At 41.1% G+C, this 23,574-nt stretch overlaps 1 protein-coding gene and 1 pseudogene across 12 annotated transcripts in view; both read right to left on the minus strand.

Annotated features, from left to right (window-relative positions):
• Positions 1-16,739, minus strand: part of LOC309808885 (centrosomal protein of 78 kDa-like) — a 525,691-nt pseudogene extending 508,952 nt beyond the window's left edge. Inside the window, exon 1 of the transcript in view lies at positions 16,524-16,739. The product of the transcript in view is annotated as a centrosomal protein of 78 kDa-like (transcript). The remainder of the gene's footprint in view (positions 1-16,523) is intronic.
• The window catches only part of LOC309807663 (uncharacterized protein), a 149,528-nt gene extending 126,357 nt beyond the window's left edge, over positions 1-23,171 (minus strand). For 10 of the 11 annotated variants that reach the window (XR_014294608.1, XR_014294609.1, XR_014294610.1 and 7 more), the window contains exon 1: positions 22,686-23,171. The gene's annotated coding sequence lies outside the window, so the exon portion shown is untranslated. The remainder of the gene's footprint in view (positions 1-22,685) is intronic. The other variant, XM_082627510.1, reaches the window with a different exon arrangement.
• Between the last annotated feature and the right edge of the window lie 403 nt (positions 23,172-23,574).

Consider the following 23,574-nt stretch of genomic DNA (forward strand, 5'->3'; position numbering starts at 1 on the left):
AGTTTCTATTTAACAAGTGAGCACAAATTTTCACAACACTACCTACCCCATGACATAGCTCAGACGAAAACTCTGAGGGAAAGGAAAACTATATGGGCAAAAAGTCCAGGTTCCATCCACTGTACATGGGATATTGATAGGCTTGTAAAACTTACAGAGGTACCTGGGGGTACCCAGGAACCCTGGGTATTTAGTATACAGATCAGCAAAGGATTGTGGAAAATAAGAAGACACCAGGTCAGGGGACAAATTAAGCAGGTGAAGCTGGTCCTTTATACTCTTTTCCCTTCTGATATACCACTGCTCTGTCATGTGCAGAATACGTTCTGTATCCTCAGTAGACCTACACACACACACACATGTAACACACAAACATGCACGCATGCATGCGTGTACACATACATGGAGTCCCCAGTCTTCTCAGTTAAAATTCAGCTTGTAGTAACTAAAGAAAATGTATAATGCCCTATATTTTATAGATTTTAAAAATACTTGCACTTTAAGAGAAAACTTTTAATGTCTGAAAATCCCTTCTGACGAAGGAAGTTATTTCTGATATTGGAGGTTGACAGTTTCACAGAGAAAACTTCAGGAGCACAGAGACATGCCTGACCCTCTCCCCACGCACCATCTGGGGAGAATTCACCAACACAGAGGCTCAATCCCTCTGCTAAGTCAAAATCAAGTATACCAACATCATTATTTCACAGAGAATACCCTACCTCATGTTAGGCATTCATATGTATTTTATTTGTTGAAGAGAGGAAGAAGATATAAAGGAGGGAATCATCCGAAATTACAGAGGACACCATTTAAGTCAATATAGATATTTCAATTTAAGGTAAAATTCAATGATAATTTGAAATTATATGTGGAGTTTTATTTACTAAAGAATATTTTGCAAAGTTCAACTCCTATTTTAACTTATATTTTCAGAGAAGGTATTTGGTCAAAATGAAGAATACCTTCAATTATTGTTCTTTCATTGCAAGCAAAAAAGGATTTATACTTCTTTTCATGAAATATGCTTGTTTGACAACAGAAGGATAAATATTTTATATTTTTAGAAACAACAGTCAGGCTACTGATATTCTTAATTAGTTTTAATAAATATGAATGCTTCTTATCATCTACTCTTTAGCTTGTACCTGAGAAGTTGAATACCTCCGGGAAGATATGTGCTCCAGACCCGTAAATATGCAGTTCACAGAGCCCACTACCAGAGGGCAATAAAGAAGTCAAATCTTGAAACCATGGAGTGAAAATAGTGGGAGTTTAAATAAAAGCAACATTTCACAGTATGCTTTTCTGACCAACGTTATATCTAATAACTTAATGGATTGTATGTACATGGATTCTGAAAAGTCAGCAGCACACTTCACTGGTCAATATTCTATGATAAGGGGAACGTAATTGGAGTGTAGAAAAACAGTATACTTACATCTTAAAATTCCACCCCTACAGAATCTACTACTCACTATTGAAAAATGGTAAGAAGAATAGCTTTCTGTGTCTCAGTCACCAGTTAACATTTTCAAGAGTAGAATTTATCTTCCTATGATGCTCAAATACACAGGAAAAATGCATATCTAGGACAATGGATAAACTCTATATGACATGTGAAAATAATTCTTCAAATGGAAAAAGTAAAAGATCTACAAGGAACAGTTTTATATGCATTAGTGTGGATATATACATAAAGAGGCTCTAAGAAACATAAAAATCACTTCCAGGAAGTAATTTTAGGTAGAAGAGAATTAACATGGATGAGGAAGAAAAGAGAGTTGGTTTTAAGATAGTTTCATTTACTTGTTTTTTTGTGTTTATTTATTTGTTTTATTTATTTGGTCTTTGGAATATAAGGAAACAGTGGCTTTCACATCCGTATCCCAGTGGAACAAAGGGACCGAGGTCTATACTGGAGCCCAGCCATTGTTTGACTAGCTTGTAATAATACTGGTGAAATACAGCCAAATCATTTGAACTACAAGCATCCTCTCTGACAATAATCTTAAGACATCAACATTATAAATTAAAGAAAGCAAAGAGAGAATACTGTTTTCTTTAGAGAGAAAATACAGATTCTGGATCAAATCAATAATGTCAGCAAACCTCATGGCTATAAAATATTCTGCTGCCTATCATTTAGATCATGCCTCTAGAAGAGGGAAACTGGGTGATAATTTCCCCAGATTTTATATTTAATTCAAATATTTTAGATAAGAGGCATCTCTAGTAAAACACTGTATCATTGATTTTTTCCAAAATGATAGCTCACAGGAGCTCCTCTTTCCTTCTCAAATACATATGGGGAAATGGAGGCGGGTGGGTTAGAGGAACTATCTAAATAGAGCATAGTAATCAACAGTTTGTTTTTTTAAAATAGAAATTTCTATTTCAATTGTTTCCAGAGACAGAAACACACAGAGACAATTCCATGTGACAACAGTGGAAGAGACCAGAGTGATGCAGCTGCAAATCAAAAAATGCCAACACCAGTGATTGATGGCCACCACCAGAATCTGGTTAAGACAAAGAAGCATCCTCCCCTTGAGGTGTCAGAAAGAACATGGCCCTCTCAACACTCTGAGTTTGATCTTCTGGACTCTAGAGCTGTGATAAAATAAATTTCTGTTCTTTTAAGCTAACAAGTTTGTGGTATCTTGTTATGGTAGCCCTAGAGATAACAGTATTTGATTCCTGAGACGGCAACTGTATTCTGACTATGTAATGACTATTCCAAGATGATCAACAGACACAAAGATAAAGAAAGGCAAAACTGAGACTAAGCCCAGTTCTTTTTATTCCCAGAATAATAAATGATTTTTTAATTAATTTAGATCTCTTTGTCTAACCCCTCTGCTTTTCAAAAGACTATGTGTGACCAATCAAGTAGTAATATGTTATACTTTCATTTTAATTCATCTCAAAGTATTTCTAATTCCCCTTATGAGTTCTTACTTGACCCATGAATTATTTAGGAATATACTGTATAATTTCCATTTGTGATTTTCAACAAATTTCTTTCTGTTAACGATTTCTTATTGCATTCTGTTGTCATCTGAGAGCACTCTTTGTATTGTTTATATCCTTTAAAATGTACTGAAATTTGTTTTATGGCCTAGCATATAGTATATCCACGTGCATTTGAAAAGAATGTATATTCTGATGCTGTTGGGTGCAACGTTTTATAGATGGCTGTTAGGTCTAGTTGATTGATAATGTTGTGCAAGTTTTTGTATTTTCTTGTTGATCTTCTGTCTGTTCTGCTATTGAAAGAAAGGTATTAAAGTATCCAACTATTATTGTAGAACTGTCTGTTTCTCTTTTCCGTTGTGTCGATTTTGCTTCATTGTATTTGGAAGTTCTGTTGTTAGGTGCATATAAGTTTATAATTATTATACATTCTAGATGGTATAATCCTTTTATCATTTTAAAATACCTTTGTCTCTAGTAAAAATTTTCATCTTAAAATATATTTTTTTCTGATATTTTCTTAGCCACTCCAGTTTTTTTGTTGTTGTCTTGTTTTGTTTTGTTGTTACTGTTGTGGTATATCTATTCCAACCCTTTTACACTTCACCTATATATTTTCTTGACTCTAAAGTGGGTCACTTTCTTGTTGATGTTATATACATATATAACTGTATATTACATTCAAAAATTACATATATAATAACAAATTATGGCAGACTTTGAACTGGACCTTTTTTTTTTTCGATACGCGGGCCTCTCACTGTTGTGGCCTCTCCCGTTGCAGAGCACAGGCTCCGGACACGCAGGCTCAGCGGCCATGGCTCACGGGTCTAGCCGCTCCGCGGCATGTGGGATCTTCCCAAACCGGGGAACGAACCCGTGTCCTCTGCATCGGCAGGCGGACTCTCAACCACTGCGCCACCAGGGAAGCCCTGAACTTCACCTTTAAATGAGTATGATTTAGACAGTAGAGCTTCCCTACCAAATGCAAATAACTCACTTGAACTCTCTTTTTTGTAAAGGACAGACCAATTCTTCCAAGGGGAATTCTTGAACTCATTATATATGTGATATTCATTATAATTCGTTGCATTTAACACCACAGAAAGGACTTGATCAAAGGCTATTTTACTCTTTTCTTCCTCACTGGATGATTAGCTAGGTTCATTTTTAAATGGAAGATATACTCTAGATATTTAAATGTAGGGCATCTCTTCCCTTCAAATCTCAGAAAGAAAGGTGTGCTTCAGTTTCCCTGCAGAAACCTCTAGTATCTTGCCCCCCTTTTGAAAGAGGAACTAATCTTTCTTTCTCTATTCTTCTTTGTCTTCTTCCCTTCATCAGCAATGAGCCTCTTTATCATTTTTGTCAGCCCAAAGAATAATTTTTCTCTTTCCGGGCCATTCAAAAATTGTACACTACAAAGTAAACGGAAAGAGCTTTATTTATAAAAATAAAACAGCTATGGCATTAGTTCTTAAAGAGTATAAAATGTTGATCCCTCATTCCAACAAAAAGTCTTGTTAGCATTTAGGGTTCAATGAGAGGCAATAAACAAAAATGTTTTGGTGACTCCTCTGACATCTTTACTAAAAGGTTTGAACTCATAATGGTGAATATCAGACATATTTGTGTTAGGCAATTAAAATTAAATTATATCTAGACGTATTTTAAATTACCATATTAACATTAACAAGTAATCTTAGAACTCATCTTGAAAATAAAAGGTACTTTTATACTTTATAATGAAAAAATCAATAAAATGTGCCTTTATGAAGAGAAAATGTAATTATAATACCAATTAATGTTAACTGGTCACTTTTTTATTGAAGTAGAGTTGACATACAATATTATGTTAGTTTCAAGTGTTCAACATAGTGATCCAACATCTAAATACATTTGAATTGGTCACCATGATAAGTCTAGTAACCATATATCACCATACAAAATTATTACAGTATTATTGACTATATTCCTTATGTGGTATATTGCATCCCCAAGACATTTATTTTATAACTGGAAATTTGTACCACTTAATCCCCTCACCTATTTCTCTCAGTCCCCATCCCCCTTCCCCTCTAGTAATCACCAGTTTGTTCTCTGTATCTACAAGTTTGTTTCTCTTTGGTTTTCTTTTTTAGATTTCACCTGTAAGTGAAATCGTACAGTACTTGTTCTTCTCCGTCTGACTCATTTCACTTAGCACACCTAGTACTCTAGGTCAAGCCATGTTGCTGCAAGTGAAGAGATTTCATTCTGTTTTAGGACTAAGTACTGTTTCATTATATATGTGTGTATACATACACCACATCTTCTTTATCCACTCATCTATTTATGGACACTAGTTTCTTCCATATCTTGGCTAGTATAAGTAATGCTCCAATGAACAGAGGGGTGCATACATCCTTTCTTATTAGTGTCTTTGTTTTCTTTGGATAGATACTCAGAAGTTGAATTGTTGGATCATATGGTAATTCTATTTTTAACATTTGGGGGAACCTCTGTACTGTTTTCCATAGGGGCTGCACCAATTTACATTCCCACTAACAGTGCACAAGGGTTCCCTTTTGGATGATGGCCATTCTGACAGGTGTAAGGTGATATCTCACTGTGGTTTTGATTTGCATTTCCCAGATGATGAGTGATATTGAGCATCTTTTCATGTGTCTTTTGGTCATTTGTATGTATTCCCAAAGCAATGTAACCCCTATCAAAATACCAATGGCATTTTTCACGGAATTAGAACAAATAATCCTAAAATTTGTATAGAATCATCCAAACAAACAAAAAACCTCCAATAACCAAAGCTATATTGAGAAAGGAAAACAAAGCTGGTGGTATGACATGCACTGATCTCAGACTATACTACAAAGCTATAGTAATCAAAACAGTATGGTATTAGCATAACAACAGACACATAGGTCAGTGGAATAGAATAGAGAGCCCAGAAATGAACCCACAGTTATGTGATCAATTAATCTACAACAAAGGAGGCAAGAACATACAATGAAATAAAGACAATAAATGGTGTTAGGAAAATTGGACAACTACTTGCAAAAGAGTGAAACTGAATTATTTCCTTATACCATATATAAAAAGAAACTTAAAATGGATTAAAGACTCACATTGAAGACCTGAAACCATAAAACCCCTAGGAAAAATACATTGACATCGATCTTAGCAATATTTTTTGCGGGTCTATCTCCTCAGGCATGGCCAACAGAAGTAAAATTAAACAAGTGTCATTATATCAAACTGAAAAGCTTTTGCAGAGAGGAGAAAACCATCACAAAATGAAAAGGTAACTTACTGAATGAAAGATTTTTTCAAATGATATATCTGATAAGGAGTTAATATCCAAATTATCTAAAGAAATCATACAATTTAATATCAAAAAACCCCAGATATTCCAATTTAAAAATGGGCAGAGAACCTGAACTGGTCACTTTTTAAAGTGTTTGATACAGTACTTAGATGCATTCTTTTTTCATTAGCCTTGAATATCAATACTCTTAACATCTCCGTTTATAAATGAAGAAATTAAGGAATGGAGAGATAAATGACTTGTCTAAGGTACAAAGCTTATTACAAAAAAGATTATACTAAACCAGACCTCTGATTCAGATTCCTATACTTTAATCATTATGGCTTACTGCAGAAGATTAGAGACACAATTTGACATTGAAAGCTTAGATTCCAGTTTTTAATGAGACTTCTTCACCATGCCTTTATGTCTAAGGGAAAAAATTCTGGTCTGTACTGCCATTAATGATAATACTGCTTTAGAGAAATGTTCTGGAGGGAAAGGATATTATTCAAATTTATTTTTAAAGTTTTTCTTTGGTTTGACTTTGTTTCTTAATTTTCTCATGCTAGGATGGGAGGGCAAACAAAACCTAAACTAACAATACCAACTATACGTGTGTGTGTGTGTGAGTGTGCCTGTACTTGTAAGTATGAAAATACAACTTACAAGAAAAGGCAAGGCCAGAATCTATAAGGCTAAGGATTTTGACTTTATCTTAGATGCAAGAGAAAGCAATTAAATGAAAAGATAGTTGTGTAGATACTAGGCTGTTCAAGTAGAGCAAAGGAGAAATGGTAGTGGCTAAGATGGTGGCAATGAAGATGAAGAGAAACATTATATAAGTGATGAGAGAGAAAGAGATGAGATTCCAGAGGACCTAATGATGCAGTCTATGCAGAAAGTGAAGAAAAGGAAGGAACTGAGGATCATTCCCAGGTTTTTGCATGGAGTTACTTTTTGTGTGAATCATGGCACCATTCACTGAGGAAGAAAAGATTTGCAGGATGGAAAAGTTTGGAAGAAGGAATAATTGAAGTTTCATTTTAGATATCTTAGTTGTAGAGACGTCAAGCAGTGTTCCTCATATTTCTCCAATGAAAAGAATCACCTGGGGATCTTACTGCACATATGGATTATCACCTTTTCTGCTAGAACTTCTGGTTTGGTAGTCTGAGTTGAACACAAAGTACTAGATTTTCTCACACTGCAGAAGAAAAAAAAACACACTGAAGGAGGTGGGAAAGAGCTAACCTAAGTAACTTTGGAAAACAGTATTTTAATATACTGTAATTAACCATGCACAATATATACTGAAAAGCTAAAGACAAAAAGAAATGTACACAAATACTGAACTTGTTAGTAAATTTATTTTTCACATGTGTACAGGTTAATGATTTTTAAATATTTTATGTGTATTCCAGAATTGAGCAAATGAATAGACTGCAAATAATGAGAATCAGGTTTCTAATTGTTAAAGAGTGACAAATAAGGAAAGGGTAAGGGAGGCTAGAACAAACCCTGTGCTGTTGGATTGGAATCAAGGTATCAATGTGAATTCATATATCAATTTGAAGTTATATATATATGTAGATAGACAGATGATAATGTGTGTGCGTGCACACGTGTGTGTATATACATACACACCCAGATAGATAATATGAAAATAGAAATACTTGTATATTTTTATGTATTCGTATATATATTTTTAGCTCTCTCTGATGAAAACACAATGAGGTAGCTTGGATAGTGATAAATCCACCTCATACCAAGATTCTGGTTTCTGAATACCATTATTAATGCAAGGAACAAGAACTCCATGGAGAAATGACTGATTCAAGGCTGAGACAGAGGAAAGTAAAAGATGGGTCTGGGGCATTTTGTGGTGTCAGAAAGTAAGATATTACTCCAAAAATTGTATGGCCATGTAGGAAAAATATAGGAGACAGCTGGAAGGAGTACCAGTGACCAAATATGGAACACTTTGAGAAACAAAACTATTAATGATAGTAATAAATTTTAACCCGTAGAATAAAATAATTATCCACAAGTTCATACTGATGTATGTATATATATGAACAAATAACCAGATAAATACATAAATGAAGGAGAAGAACAGCTCTTTCTTATTCTCAAATTATAGTTAATAAATGTAGAGGGAATGATGGGAATAGAAAATGAACAATCATCAAACACCACAGTAATGGGTGGAGTCAAAAATTATTGATGGATGCTAAAATTAGTATGGGAAAATTAAACAAGAAGCAGAATATTTGAACAATCTCAAAAAATTACAAAGGGAAAAATAGTGATTTTGCAGCTATCATTAGAACTAAGTCATCAAAGTTAGCATCCCCAGTAGTGAGACATACAGATTTGTTTGTACCTCTAATATGTACTGAAAATGGCATAATATCTCTCCTGAAGTGTTCTTGTCAAGAAATACATATCCTCAGTCTAACCATGAGAAAATATCAAACAAACCCTATTTGAGAAAAATTCTACAAAATGACTGGCTAAGATTTTCCTTTAGTTCAAGGTCATAACAGACAAAAAAAGACTGAGGAACTATCCTAGATTAGAGAAGAATGGGGAGATATGACAAGCAAATGCAATAAGGGATCCTAGATTTGAATCTGGACCACAAGACAATAGGCAATATTTGAATACGAGTCTATAAATCATTAGTAGCATTGTGACAATGTAAACTTTCTGCTTTCAATAATTATACTCTAGTAATAGAAAATGTTAACATTTGGGGAAGCTGAGTAAAGGGTATATGGGAACGCATACTGCTATGTTTGAAGTTTTTTGATAAATAAGATTTGATAACACAGTTTTATAAAAACTTAGTTTGGACATTTCTGAACCTCTTGTTTGTTTCCTTATGGAAGAAAGTTGCTTGTTTAGGGATAATACTAAATCAATGGGGGTAAGATTTACACAGGACCAACCCTAACATTCATAGTGTGTGGCGCAGGAAACAACTTTGAATGGCCATTTCAAGGAACAATATACTTAAGTGTATACAATGAGTAAAATGGATGAACTACACAAATTAATGAGTTGAAAAACCATAGAATCATAGAATTTTCTCACTGTAAAGGCTCTTACTTTCATAACTTTTCAGAACTTTTCCGTTCCTATGGGTAAATACCAAAGAGCAGGATTACTAGATCACTGTATGGTAAAAGTACGTTTATTTTGTAAGAAACTGCCAAGTATCCCGCTAGCCACAAATGAGAATTCCAATTGTTCTGCATCATCACCAACTTCGGTATTTCAGTTTGGGGATTTTAGCCATTTAAATAGGTGTGTAGTGGTATCTCATTATCGTTCTAATTCAAAATTCACTGATGACATGGAATGTGTAGCATCTTTTCATATGCTTATTTGCCATGTGTCTATTTTCTTTGTTTAACCATAGTAGTTTTGTTGTTGTTGTTGTTTTAACCAAGGCCTGCTAACTCTTGTCCTCCTGTGTCTATTTATGTTGTCTTTTTTCTTTCTTTCTTTTTTTGAACTTTTGATCATTTAGTCTTTTTCCTGGTTATGTCCAATTATTTTTTATACTAAAACTGGGCTTAACTTATTTTAGGAAACTATAAAGATACCTCCACATTCTGGATGTTGTTATCTTTCTCTTGAAAAGATTTACTTTGGCCCATGACAGACAGTTACTATAGGGACTGGTAACCTTAGTCCATTCTCAGTTTGAGCTCATTCAAAGCCGTTTTTCAGTCTGTGTGAAGGTTGGTCTATTCCTGTCTTGTCCTTCCTCTACGGGTGTTGCCCTTTGGGATTACCATGTGAAAGTTTGGATTCTCCCTATTCCCAACTACCCTTGTATTTGTTAGGCTTTAAATGTAATGGTTCCCGCAGCCCTGTGAGACTGAAGATACACTTAGCTTGTCATTCCACTAGTTGTTGCCTTTAGCCTGAGCTGTTGCCCATTGGCTTCTGTGGTTAGTCTTTTGAACTCCTTGGCTTTTCAGTTCGTAGGCTGTAAGATTTGAATCAGCAAATGCCCAAAGGAGAAAAGCTGCACCAAATGTCAAGCTTGTGTATGTGTTTCCCTTCTCTCCACAACTTGGCCCACGTCTTGGTGTCTCTCTAACATTCAGATGGCAGCGAACAGATGTTTTCTTACTTTATCCAGCTTTTCTAAAATTTCTTTAGACTTCACCTGATCTTACGTTATTATTGAACTATCATCTCAATTACCCCTAGGAAGAAAATTGACAATTTTATGTTTTATTTTTTTATTTTCTATATTACCTCAGTTTCTGTAGAGACCTTTTACCTCACTGTTCGGTCTAGTTCCTGTGTTAGCAGTAAGATGGAGATAAGGTGGAGACTAAGAATACTGGGGGGAAATCACTGATGAATGATATGTCTCGTTCTTTTTGTTTTTCCTCTCCTTATTTATTACTCTGGCAGCCTACACCTGCCTTTCTTCATTTGACCCAGTTGCCCAGATAAGAAACCCACTCTGGTAAAGACCTGACTTTACTCTCATGAATGTCTGCATGTTAGGATTAGCTAGATGATGAACACCATGCCAGAGTTCTTTGTGTGAGACTTTTGCAGACTTCTGTTAGCCCTTTAGTTTGCCTCTTGCCAACGCTGCTCAGATTGTTGAGGTTTTCTAAGATTCTGTAGGTCAAACCTCTCTACCTGCATACCAGATGAGCCCTTCTCTCTTTCCTGACTTCACTTGTGGGAGGTTAGCCCTCGGTTCTTCTTTTTCCCCATCCAATCATAATTGTTCATGAATTCCAGAAGGCCCTCAAAGTATCTGTCGTCCCTTTCTCTCTTCTCTTTTTTATCAACACTGTTAAATATTAACCATATATTTGCATAACTCTTTCTTACTTACAGTGGAATATTGGAAGGCTCGATCACTAAGTGTGAGCCCCACCAAACTAGGACTCATACAACACTCTCCTCCAGGCCAAAACTTTTGATATCCACTGGGTTTTTTTTTTTTTTTTTTTTTTTTTTTTGCTGTACGCGGGCCTCTCACTGCTGTGGCCTCTCCCGTTGCGGAGCACAGGCTCCGGACACACAGGCTCCGCGGCCATGGCTCGCGGGCCCAGCCGCTCCGCGGCATGTGGGATCTTCCGGGATCGGGGCACGAACCCGTGTCCCCTGCATCGGCAGGCGGACTCTCAACCACTGCGCCACCAGGGAAGCCCTCCACTGGGTTTTTTTAATACTATCTTATATGTATCTAAATTTGTAAGGATTTAGTTAATGCCTGAGTTATGTGACAATAAGAAATCAGTCAAATCAGCACTACAGAAGTGCAGCTTAGACCTAGGGACCGGAACCAAGGACCACAAAAACCTGTTAACCAATAAGTTTCACTAGTACTTCATGTTTAACAACTGCTGAGGGTGAATGGGAAGTGAGGGAAAAAGAGTTTAACTTCATATCACAGAAACTTGCACTAAAATGAAGAGGAAAATGACCCAGTTCCTGGTTCAAGTCACTGTAATCTGCTTCAAGAAATAATAACAGCACACAAGGAAAACATACACTATATGATAGGAACAATGGATAATTAATTACCAGATCAGGGAGGACAGATTACACTTGCTATGGGATTTCATTAAAGAAGGATTCCAAAAAGTACTGGCTTCTTCTGAGAAGACTTCTCAGAACAGGTACCATTTAAACTGAGTCTTGAACAAGTATATAGAGGGTAGGGAACAGGCCTTCCGGGCAGGGAACAGGCACAGTGTCAGGAATGGCACAAAGGGCTTCTGGAATAGGGGACAAAACTGGCTGAACACAGGACTGCTACGTGTTGGGGAATATGGGGGAAGGCTGGCTGAGGTTGGTTAAATGAAACGTAATTAGATGGAAGAGAAAGTAGGTGCAAAGACACACGGAAGACTGTAGAAAGCCCCTGAAGATGGAGGTCAGCATAATAATATGAAGAACTCAGTGGTACTTTGACACTGTATGAATGTCTAGGTTTAAAAAAATCAGGAAAACACAATAAAAGAATAAACTACTGATATAATGATATGTAACCAGAGGCCAGATACCAAAGAATACACACTGTGTGTTTCCACGTATGTCATATATGGTGATAGAGGTCAGCTTAGGTGTTGCCCTGGGAGAGTATGGAACAGAAAGAAGTAACAGAGAACCGTGTAGGGTGTTAGAAATATTTTATAATATCTTGATCTGGTGTTGGATACATGGGTGCATAGACATGTAAAAACTCAGTTATTAGCAATGCAGTTAACCTACTAGAGTTTTTTTAATATATGCGTACATTAAAAAAAACTCTAGTAGGTTAATTAGGCTGTCAGTTGTGTGAAGTAAATTTTGGTCAAGGAATAGCCAAGGTAGTAATGCAGTAATAAGTTATAAATGTACTCACTGTGCTCTAGAATGTCACAATTGGAATACAAGAAATATGTGTAAGAAAAAAGACAAATATTCAATATTGATGGTTGGATGAGCTGAATAAGTTAGATCACTCTACTTTCAATTTAAGAACTTGGCCAGTGTTTGGATACCTTCGAACAAAGAAAAAAAAGAAATACAATTTTTATTACGCATATGCTATGTATCAATCCCTGACTTCTATTTTGACACATATAAACATGGGAAATATTGCACCTTGTAACTGAGACAATGAAGATGAGTGAGGTAGCTGGTTTTGACACTAGAGGCTGAGAAAACCATCAGCTCATAATCGTAAGAAGTCTGAAGTCGGAGGAAAAGAATCAAGAGGAAATAGTGGTAAGTGCCAGGAGCTTCTGGAAACTACATCAGAGATGAAGACTCCAGGATTGTTGAGCTTTCTAAGAGTCCCAATAACTCAGATAAAAACAGAGGGCTTAAAACTGAATCCTGGGGATATATGTATGCATATAGCTGATTCACTTTGTTACACAGCAGAAACTAACACAACACTGTAAAGCAATTATACTCCAATAAAGATGTAAAAAAAAAAAACTGACTCCTGCAAAGTAACAATTGTTACGACAAACAGTAAAGAATTATAAGAAGAATAATCACATGCCTGTCCCAACAAAGAAATATCCTAAGCTCCATCTCACCATTTCTCCGATTGGCCTTTCACAAAATACAGTCCCATCAGCTGAATATAGGTTTGTCAAGTAACTGTGAGTAAGACTGAATTAAACAAAAATAAATCAATTCCTTCCTCCAAAACTTTTCAGAGTATGTAATGAAACAAAGTGAAACTTGAATTTCATGTCGGGATGTAGAGTACAGTTCTTCCCAAATGCTTCTGTCTTGTAACTACATTAACATCATCTAAAACCAGTGTTCTGCAGGACAGAGATTGTGAAACGCTGCTCTCATCGTGTAAGATATCAAGTCTTTCTGAAAATCCATTCTTCCTTCTGCCCTTTCTCCTGTTGTCCCTGTCACCTGGAATGTCTGTCCTAAGCTCCACCTGCCAAAACCCTACCCATTTTTAGGATCCAAGAGATAATAAAAGGCTTACATTACTGAAAGGCAGAGAAAGAAATCCCTTCCTAGGGATCTACATTTCCTTCCTAGGGAAAAGAAAAATTGTAAAGTATACCACAGTGACCTTAAGTCTATGAATGTAACTACGTTGTGTTACTTGGAGTTCTGTAAAAGTCAATGTGCTACAATATACATGGATATGAATGTTTGATCTCTTACAAGTAGAACTTGCTGATAACTTTCATCATGAGCGAGGTTAATGATTAAGGGAGCCATTGTATTTGGCTCAGCCCTTATAACTAGGGAATATTAAAATTGGAAACGTCCCTAGATATTAGCAAATCTATCCACCTCCTATTCTAAGTAAGGAAACTGAGACCTTCATAGATTGGATACTTATATTAACAAAGGAAAAGGATATAAGATTGGCAGACCTACCTTTTAGATTAAGAATTTTGAGATTTTTATAGACTACTAGGACATTATGTCCACTGATATTGAGACAATGTGTTTCTTTTATTAATTAATTTATTTATTTTTGGCTGTGTTGGGTCTTCATTTCTGTGCGAGGGCTTTCTCTAGCTGCGGCAAGCGGGGGCCACTCTTCATCGCAGCGCGCGGGCCTCTCACTGCCGCGGCCTCTCTCGTTGTGGAGCACAGGCTCCGGATGCACAGGCTCAGCGGCCATGGCTCACTAGGCCCAGCTGCTCCGCGGCATGTGGGATCCCCCCAGACCAGGGCTCGAACCCGTGTCCCCTGCATTAGCAGGCAGACTCCCAACCACTGCGCCACCAGGGAAGCCCCGACAATGTGTTTCTTAGTCATCATTTCCTATTGCACTGACCAAGCGAGGTGCCAGTCAGTAGTTGTACAAAGGGAAAAAGAAAACTTTAGAAACTCCCAATTTATATACACAGGGAAATTCATCATTCATGTTATTTAAGCTAACTGGATGCAGTTTATCAGCTACATTGAGGAATGGTGAAGTGAAGTGTCTTTACAATTAACATGTTAGTTGTGTGTCATGACCTCCCTGGTGTTCAAGTGAGTTAACGGTTAGCACTCAACTAGGCACTTAAGAGTCCATTATAAATCTGGACTAAACATTTATTTGTGGCATCTTTATTCTTCTTTGGTGCCCTTAGGCAGAATTAGCCCTCTTATGTTTTGATAAATTCAAGTATTAAACAGGGCTAAGGTTTCACAAGTTCTTTGGCCTAAACATGGGGGTAAGGGAGACCAATGAGCTGGAGTACTTCTAGATTTAAGAATGGTCAGATTGAGGAAGAAGAGTCTTATGCCAGAGGTGAAAGAAGACTGATTATAATTACCTATTTTTAAAAATTCCAACCCTTTTCAATGTTCTAAAGTGACCAGGAAGTACATGGGTATGCTAGGAAGTAACGGAGTCAAGCAAGAATATTCTCTAAGAGTTTGTGGATGGCAATGAAGAGGAAAGGAAGATAGAGACAATCCTGGAAAAGGTTTTGGTTGGCCATAATAATGAAGTCAGAAGGAGAAGAAGAAGAAGAAGAATGACACATGCAATGGGAAAGAGAAAGCAAGAATAGAGAAGCAAAAGGGAGAGTAGAAAAATGAGACAAATTTGGAGAAGGAAATGAGGAAGAAAACTGGGTGAAAGAAGGAAACACTGATGGTAGACCACCTGACACTCAAACATTAACACGATGCACATTTAAGATGTGCCATCAACGGCCATGGTCATTACCCTCAAATAGTTTACAGTATGTGTTTCAGAGACATTTATAAATTGAAAATGCCATTAAAATAAGTGCCAGGGTATAAGTATTCATGGAATTGTATGGGAGAATAAAAAGTCCCCCATCAAAGAGCCTTCTGAGACATCGGAAAAAAAGGAAAAACCTAAAAAGCATAAGACTCTTCCTATTTTCATTTCCAATGATACATCCCAATCTTGATGATCAATCAGCGATTTAAATATCAACTATAAACACAGTATTTTATGAACTGCTATGCAGTATACTATACTAGAGCAATAGAACAGAGAGGACCTCAAACCCTCTGTTCCCTCAAATTGAAAGGCACGCTTCCTGACCTCTCCAGACCACTACTGGACACAGGGAACACACACTAATGTTTCAGGACCCCAACCAGCAGTCACCTGCTTAGTGATTACTTCCATGACACACCCTCACTAACACCACTGACTTTCCTGCTCCTACGGGACATGACACATATTTCCTATTTTAACACATACCACAGTGCATTATGATTGCAGGTAGATGTTCTAACAATTTAAAAGAGAATGATGACTTTTTTGCTCTTTACATCTTGTTATTTCCCTACTCATAATATTTCTTGAAGAGAAACCATAAAAATATAAACAAACACAAAAAACAGATAATATACAAAACGTGTGCTTTGCACCTTAACACAAACTTAAGTAAAATTAGTTCTGACAGTATCCGGCATGACAAACTTCCATGGTACAAATGAGAATGGACCAAGGTTTGAGCAGGTACAGGAGACAATCCAGGCATGAACACCACCAAGGAAAGGTAGACAGGAAGTAACATGGTGTGTAGGAAATCACGAGACCAGTCTGATGGGAAGAGACTTAAACAAGACTGAAACTCACTTTCTAAACCTCCATCTCCAATTGGACAATTCACAAGACACAGGTGCACCAAAGTGGCCAAATATTCAATCCCTTTAATGGGGAGGAACAGTTTAAAATTTTATTGCTTTAGTTTGCCCAAAAGCAACTATCAAATGTTGGCAGGACACAATGAAGGCTTACCTTTGTTAACATAGTTAAGTCTCTCTCTCTCACAACTAGCCCACTTGGCTCCACGTTCCTTAGCTCACCCGATGCACTTACACAGCATTGATGGGCTTTACACAACTGGAAGGTCACATCTTTATTTCTTATTGCAGGAACACAACATCCGGAAACTTTATTTCTATCAGAAGCTAAAGCAAAATTATTGTAAAATGAGTCATTTAAACCATACATTTTATCACCGTTAAAAAGCATCTGCTCTGTGCTAAGGATTAGAAATGACTCCTGTCCTTAAAGCCTCATTAAGGAGGAAGATCTATAAACTCAAAATTTCAATCACATGAGATAAAGCACAGAAGTGCCTATGGAGGCCAAAAGTTGTATCTAAGTGACGGCTTCATGATAACCCTGAAGTACAGTCTGGAAAGAGGAGGCTATGCAGAGGTGGAGTAGGAGGTGCATTAGCTGCACAGGGAGCACCTGTGCAAAGACACTCAAGCCTGACTCCTGCTGGGCACTGTAAATACTGCAGGTGGGGATGACTAAAGACCAGGGGCCCAAGTGTGAGAAGAGACAGAAATAAAAATAGAGACGTTGGCCCAAGCAAGCCTGGGAGAGAGCATGGCTTGTATCCCACAGGTGGTGAGGCCTGGGGCTACCACTGGCTGAGTAAGGGTGCCTCCGCTGATTAGAAAAAGGCGCCCCGCAGCTGAAGGACCAATTAGATAAAGAGAGTGATCACAAAAAGCTCCCCTTCCTCAGGGCCAAAGAGCCCCAGGAGGCTTGGCAAAGCACAGTTCAGACTACAGGCCTCTGTGCAGAGCACACGCTGGGCGGCTAGTATGCACTAACTCTGTGTGGGCAAGCCATTAGCAGCATTATTTTAGGCATATCTTGTCATGTTAGAAGATCACTCAACCCGAGGAGGCAGATGAACTTAGAGGAACTGAGACCAGGGGCCGCGAAACCACCCAGGAGTTTCTGCCATAGTCGGGGCAAAATGTAATGTGGATGAAGAAGCAAATTTAGGAGGAGGCCAAAATTTACAAGCTAGACCCACTGGATGAAAGTCATAAAGAAAGTTCAGGGAAGGAATTCTGAAGAGAATGGGCTCTACAATAAATTTTTCTTACATTCAATGTAAAATATTAGGCAAAATTAAGTACAGTGGCTTTTAAGGTCCCTTCCAGCTCTAATTTCTTATGATTTCTAACTTATTACTCTGGTTAAGTAAAGTCCCTTCAGAGGTACAGAACAGTTCCTACACCTGAATGGGATGCAAAGAATAATCTGACTTCTCTTCACCAGGGGATGAGTTGAACTGTCCTTGCAGAAGAGGTAACACATGGTGAGAACCCCAGATCCTAGAAAAGGGCCAGGCACACGATAAGTATTCAGCTTTTTGAAAACAAATGAACAATCATTTCCTCTCCTAGATCCTCACACCCTTTCTCTGCTGGCTGCTTTCTTTCAGCTTATAAACTTCCTCAGTATACCCACTTAAAAAGCCCTCAGACCTATGATTCTTTGGATCTTCTTGTGGGTAACCTAAGTCTCTCCCATGCCTTCAAACACCTCTCCTCCGCAAAAGCACAGATCTGAACCTTGGGCCCAGACCTGTCTACCAGGCCCCTCTAAAAGCACTGAAGATGAAGTAAGATCCTCTTCCCACCCCCAATACCTTCCTACTGTGCTCTGTATCTCTCAAAAAGATGCAGCTGTAAACTGTCACCCACGCTTGCTGCCCTCCCTTTTCTAACTGGTCACCAGGCCCCACCCATTCTCTCTCAGATCTGCAAAATCCAGTCCAACCTTTTATAACTTAAGTGGGAACCTTAGATTACAATTCACCCTGCACCCAATCAAGTGCCTTGCACATGGAGGTCCGAGTAAGTCTCTAAACCAGAAGTCCATCTCACTGTTCTTCAGGGTTTCCCACAGCCTTCAGGATAAACATCTAAACTTCTGACAGGACAAACAAGGCCCCCTTCTCTTGGGCCCCACTAAGTTTCCAGTATCAACTCTCATTTCTTTCCCAAACCCTGAGTTCCAGTCCTATACCTTAGTTTTGCCATATTTTCTTATATTTCTCAAACTTTGACACACACTGCTCCCTCCTGCCACCCCAGGAGCTTCTACATATCCTTAGAAAGGATGGCACCTCCTCCAAGAAGCCTACCCTGAACTTTCCCTTCCAAGATTCTGTGCTCTGCAAAGGGGAAAGGTGGGGGGGAGGGATACATTAGGACTTTGGCGTTAACATAGACACACGACTCTATATCAAATAGATCATCAACAAGGACCTACTGCACAGCACAGGGAACTCTACTCCATAGCCTGGAACAAACTGTGCGGGAAAAGAATCTGAAAAGGAATGGATACATGTATAACGGAATCACTTTACTGTACACCTGAAACTAACACAATATTGTACATCAACTATCCTCCAACAGAAAATAAAAATTAAATTAAAGAAAAAAGAGATTCTGTGCTCTATAGCACCAGAACTCACTTCTTCCAGAGCACTGACTACTGTGCTTGTGTTTACCTGCCGCCCAGTAGAAGGGAAGATTACCTAGGGCAGAAGCATCGTCTCCAGCAGCCCTTGGTTCTGACAACTCATTCAAGTGCCAGGATACTTTACACACATAACCTGCTTAATTAATTCTAAGAACCCACAGAAAGAGTGGTTATTAATGTCATTTTACAAGTGTGGGGATTGCAGTTCAAAAGTAACCTGCCCAGGCCACAGACAGCATAAGCCCTGGAATTCAAACCCTAAGCTGCCTTCACACCAGTGCTCTTTCCACTATATGATACGACTACTGAAAAACAGATTTTTTTTTCCTGAGCCCTGTTTTAATGGAAAGGAAATAAAGCTGGGATATACCAATTTCCTAATCGCTTTGGCGTGTACCAGGCAAAGTCGTTCAACAGACCAGGTAATATCTGTGGAACAATTAACGATGCTCCAAACTGTCCTAAGTGTTCTACATTGTAGGGTCTACAAGCATTAACACAGTTCGACCTTGTAACCTCCAGAGAGAGTGAGTCCTGTTCAGCCCATGCTACAGATGAGAACACTGAGACCTAGAAGCCTTAGAGCACTCGGCCGGGGTCACCGAGCCGGCAGGAGTCCTAGGCCGCACGCCCCATCTAGCGCACGCACACCCGGACACTGGGCACCGGTTCTAGTGCCCACCCTCCACCTTGCACCATCTAAAACCCCGCTTCGCAGCGCCCACACAAGAGCCCCTGGAAGCGGGAAGTACAAAGCTGTCTCAAACAGATGAACCAGTTTGCAGGGCAGAAGTTGAGACACGGATGTAGAGAACAAACATATGGACACCAAGGGAGGAAAGCCGTGGGGGGTGGGGATGGTGGTGTGCTGAACTGGGCGACTCGGATTGACGTGTATACACTGATGTGTATAAAATTGATGACTAATAAGAACATGCTGTATAAAAAAATAAAATAAAATTCAAAAATCAAAAAAAAAAAAGAATACTGTCTACTGTCCTCTGCGCCCCCTGGAACACTCACTGTAAATATCCAGGAGGTGCTTGCAGAATGAATGAATCCATGAACAAACAAGCTCACTCATTTCAAACGTGCAGTCACATGCGAAATCTGACCTTCTGAAAAGTTAAGCTTCTGGAAGGAGCCCATTTTCTTAATGTATTCAGCATCGAGTCATCACAAAATATGAACTCTTATAAAGTACTGGCCCCTCACTTCCCATGAGAAAGCAAAATTCCTCAGCAGGGAAATGGGAGGGTAGCAGACATTACCCGCAAAGCTTTAGGAAGGCTGCGGCTCGCTGAGCACGTCACTAGGGCCCCTGACCGCCTGCCTGGTAGTAGGACAGACACACCAGGAACGGCTGCTGACCGGCAGAAAGAGCGCCCGGCCAGGCAGGCAGCACACCCCGCACCCTGCCAAGCGAGGTCTGGCCAGCAAGGGAAAGACGCTCTCCACTGCAGAACCGCCCATCACTAGAAAGCCAGGTCCTGCCACGGCCTGGACACACGAGGCCTTCCTTACAAGGGTTACACATCTGTGGCCTTGCTCTGCCTCGAAGAAAAGACAGTGACGGCGACAACGTGACCATCTCCAGATGAACTTTCAACTTCGTTTCAAGTGCCTGGGTGCTGGGTCACAGTGGATTTCTAAACTCTTCCAATATTCAAAAATACCAATTTCTAAGATGCAGAAGGGGTGTTAAACATACACTTAGCACAGACCCCAGTCCCACTCCTGAGTATTTTCTCAAGTGAGGTAAAAACCCAAGTTCACATGGAAACCTGCCCTGGGATGTTTACAGCAGCTTTATTCCTGATCCCCTCAAAACTGGAAACATCCCACAAGTCCTGCCACCCGCACGCGAATGGACAAACGGAAAATGGAATACAACACAGCCAGAAAAAGGAGTGGCTTCTCATACCCGCAACAACAGGGATGACGGACTTCCCTGGTGGTCCAGTGGCTAAGACTCCACACTCCCAATGCAAGGGGCCCGGGGTCCATCCCTGCTCAGGGAACTAGATCCCCCACGCCGCAACTAAAACATACTGCACGCGGCAATGAAGATCCCATGTGCCGCAACAAGACCCAGCACAACCAAGTAAATAACTACCTAAATAAATATTTTAAACAACAGCAAAAAAAACAAACCCGGGAGGAATCTCGCATAGGTTTTGCTGAGCCAAAGCAGCCAGAATCAAAAAGCTACATGCTGTTGTTCCGTTTATCTGACTTTCTGGAAAAGCCAAAACCTTCGGGACATTAGTGGCCAAGAGGCTAGAGGCACCCTGGCGCCAAAGGGCAGCAAATGGGATGACAGGATTGCTCTGCCGCCTGATGGCGATCAAAACTCCTACAACTGTGCACTACAAGTGAACTACGCTTCACGGCTACTAAGGACACACAAGTTATTACATTTTGAAAAATGCGCCGGCCAGCCATCCCCGGCATGACAAGTGCAGTAAGAGGGGCGGGGAGGCGAGGCAAGTGGATCAGCTGGAGTTCTGAAGGTTCTCCCCACTTTCAGTTTCCCTCCCCTGGCATGTCTCCCCGCCCGGCCCACTGCTGCTCAGGCCGCCCACCCGGGCCGCCTGGAGTTACCCAACCGGAAAAGCCAGAGACCAGGCTCAGCCGCGCCTCCAGGCACAGGAAGGGCAAAAATAGAAAGCGCCAGTGCGCAGTGGAGGGCTGGAAACCCTCGGACCTCGGATAACTGCGGAGAACCGGGGCTCGGAGTCAACATCGGCTCCAGGCGGTCCCAGCGTCCCGACCCCGGCCGCGACACACTTTCCACAAAACTGACACACACGCGCGGGTCGCGCGGGCTTCCCCGCCGGGTCGCCTGGAGGCCGGTCCCCCGCAAGCTGAGCGCACGAAAGGGCGCCCCAAAGGCGCCGGCCCAAGCCGCCCGCTGCGCTTTCCCTCCGGAAGGTGGGCTGCGGGGCCCAAGCGTAAACCCGGAGACAAGGTACACGCGCACCACGCAGCCACAGGGGACGAGGGGCCGGGCGCCCACCTGGCCGGACACCCTGCATTTCTGGAATCACCGGACTTGTGTGTAAATTTCCCTTTGGCGTGTCATTTTCCAAAGGCCATTCAAGATCAGGGGACAGCACGCCTCCTCTCCAAGTGTCCTGCCAGCCCACCCACTTAAGATCAGAGGGACAAAATGCCTAACTAAAACAAAACAAAACAGAAACACAAAAAACTGGAGAGAGGGAGGAAAGGGTGCCCTCAAAAAAAAAAAACAAAAACAAAAACAAAACCTAAGCACGTTGAAAGCGCTAAGAATAAACTACCAGGCAAAAGAAACCCTACATGTCAAATCCTAAAGTACAGAAGGGCAAGCCCGCCGGCAGTCCAGGCCCGGGGAGACCGGGGTCCCCAGCCCTGCAGAGCCAACCGCAGACCGGCTCGGGCGCCCCTCAGAAGCCCGGGGTCCCCGCGGCCGAGTCTGCGCCCCCGGCCGGCGCCGGCTCCCCTCTGCCCACCCTGCGCGCGGGGGCTGGAAAAGGCCGCGGAGAACCACGGCGGGGCGGGAAGGGGGGCTCCAAAGAAGGTCTGGCGACTCGAGTCGCTCCGTTTCTCGGTGGGCTCAGCGCGCGCCGTGGGGGAAGAGGGGCGGGGGTCCGGAAGGAGGGGACCGGTGGCACTTACGTAGACCGGCAGCGGCCACGGGCAGACGGCGGGCTCGGCCCCCACGAGCGATTCCAGCATCAGCCCCAGCTTCTCCCCCATGTCTTCGCGCGCCGCCCCCGCACCGTGCTAGTCTGGCGGTTGGGGGAGGGGCGCGGCGCCGCCGGCGGGGGCGGGGCAAACAGGCAGGCGGGCAGTGAGGGGAAGGGGCCTGGCCTGGGCCTCAGCCACCGCCGCCGCGCTCCCGTCCGGCCCCCGCCTCCCTCTTTGTGGTCACAGGCCCCGTGCCTCCAGCGCTGCTGCGAACTCGGGCCTGCGTGAGGCGAGCACAATGAGCCGGGGACCGGGCCGAACCACTCGCGGCGCGCGCGGCCCACCCTGTGGACACGCCCGCTCTCACGCACGCACGCACGCACGCACGTCTTCGGCTGCCCCCAGCCACACCCACCGGCCCGAAGTGGGGACCCGAGGAGACCCCTCGGGGCCTGGGGTGGCGGGTTCGACTCCCGCCCTTGACGTACCGTGACACCCCCCCTCCCCCCCAATAAGAAGACTATAATTCCTCATTAAATATGACAGCTGGAATCCCGGCTTCTGTTCACAAAAATGCCGTGTATTTAGCCTATGCTAGGCACCAGACCGCGGACGCTCAGTACTGGCAAAAAAGGAAATGCCCTGCCCTCATGGCACTGCCATTTTAATTGGAATAGTAGGGACAATGTTCAAGGGAGAAAATAAAGTGTCATCATCGCCACGGGGATGGTTAATCTCATGTGCACACTGCGTGGGGCCCCGGCAACCACAAACATTATTCCAGATGTGGCCAGGAAGGTACTTTTCAGAAGAGATTAACACTGAAATTGGTCCACTTTGCGTAAAGGAGACTGTCAATGCCGCGGCGTGGGTGGGC

The sequence above is a fragment of the Mesoplodon mirus genome (assembly GCF_964341445.2).
Source record: "Mesoplodon mirus genome assembly, chromosome: 7".
Classification (NCBI taxonomy): Eukaryota; Metazoa; Chordata; class Mammalia; order Artiodactyla; family Ziphiidae; genus Mesoplodon; species Mesoplodon mirus.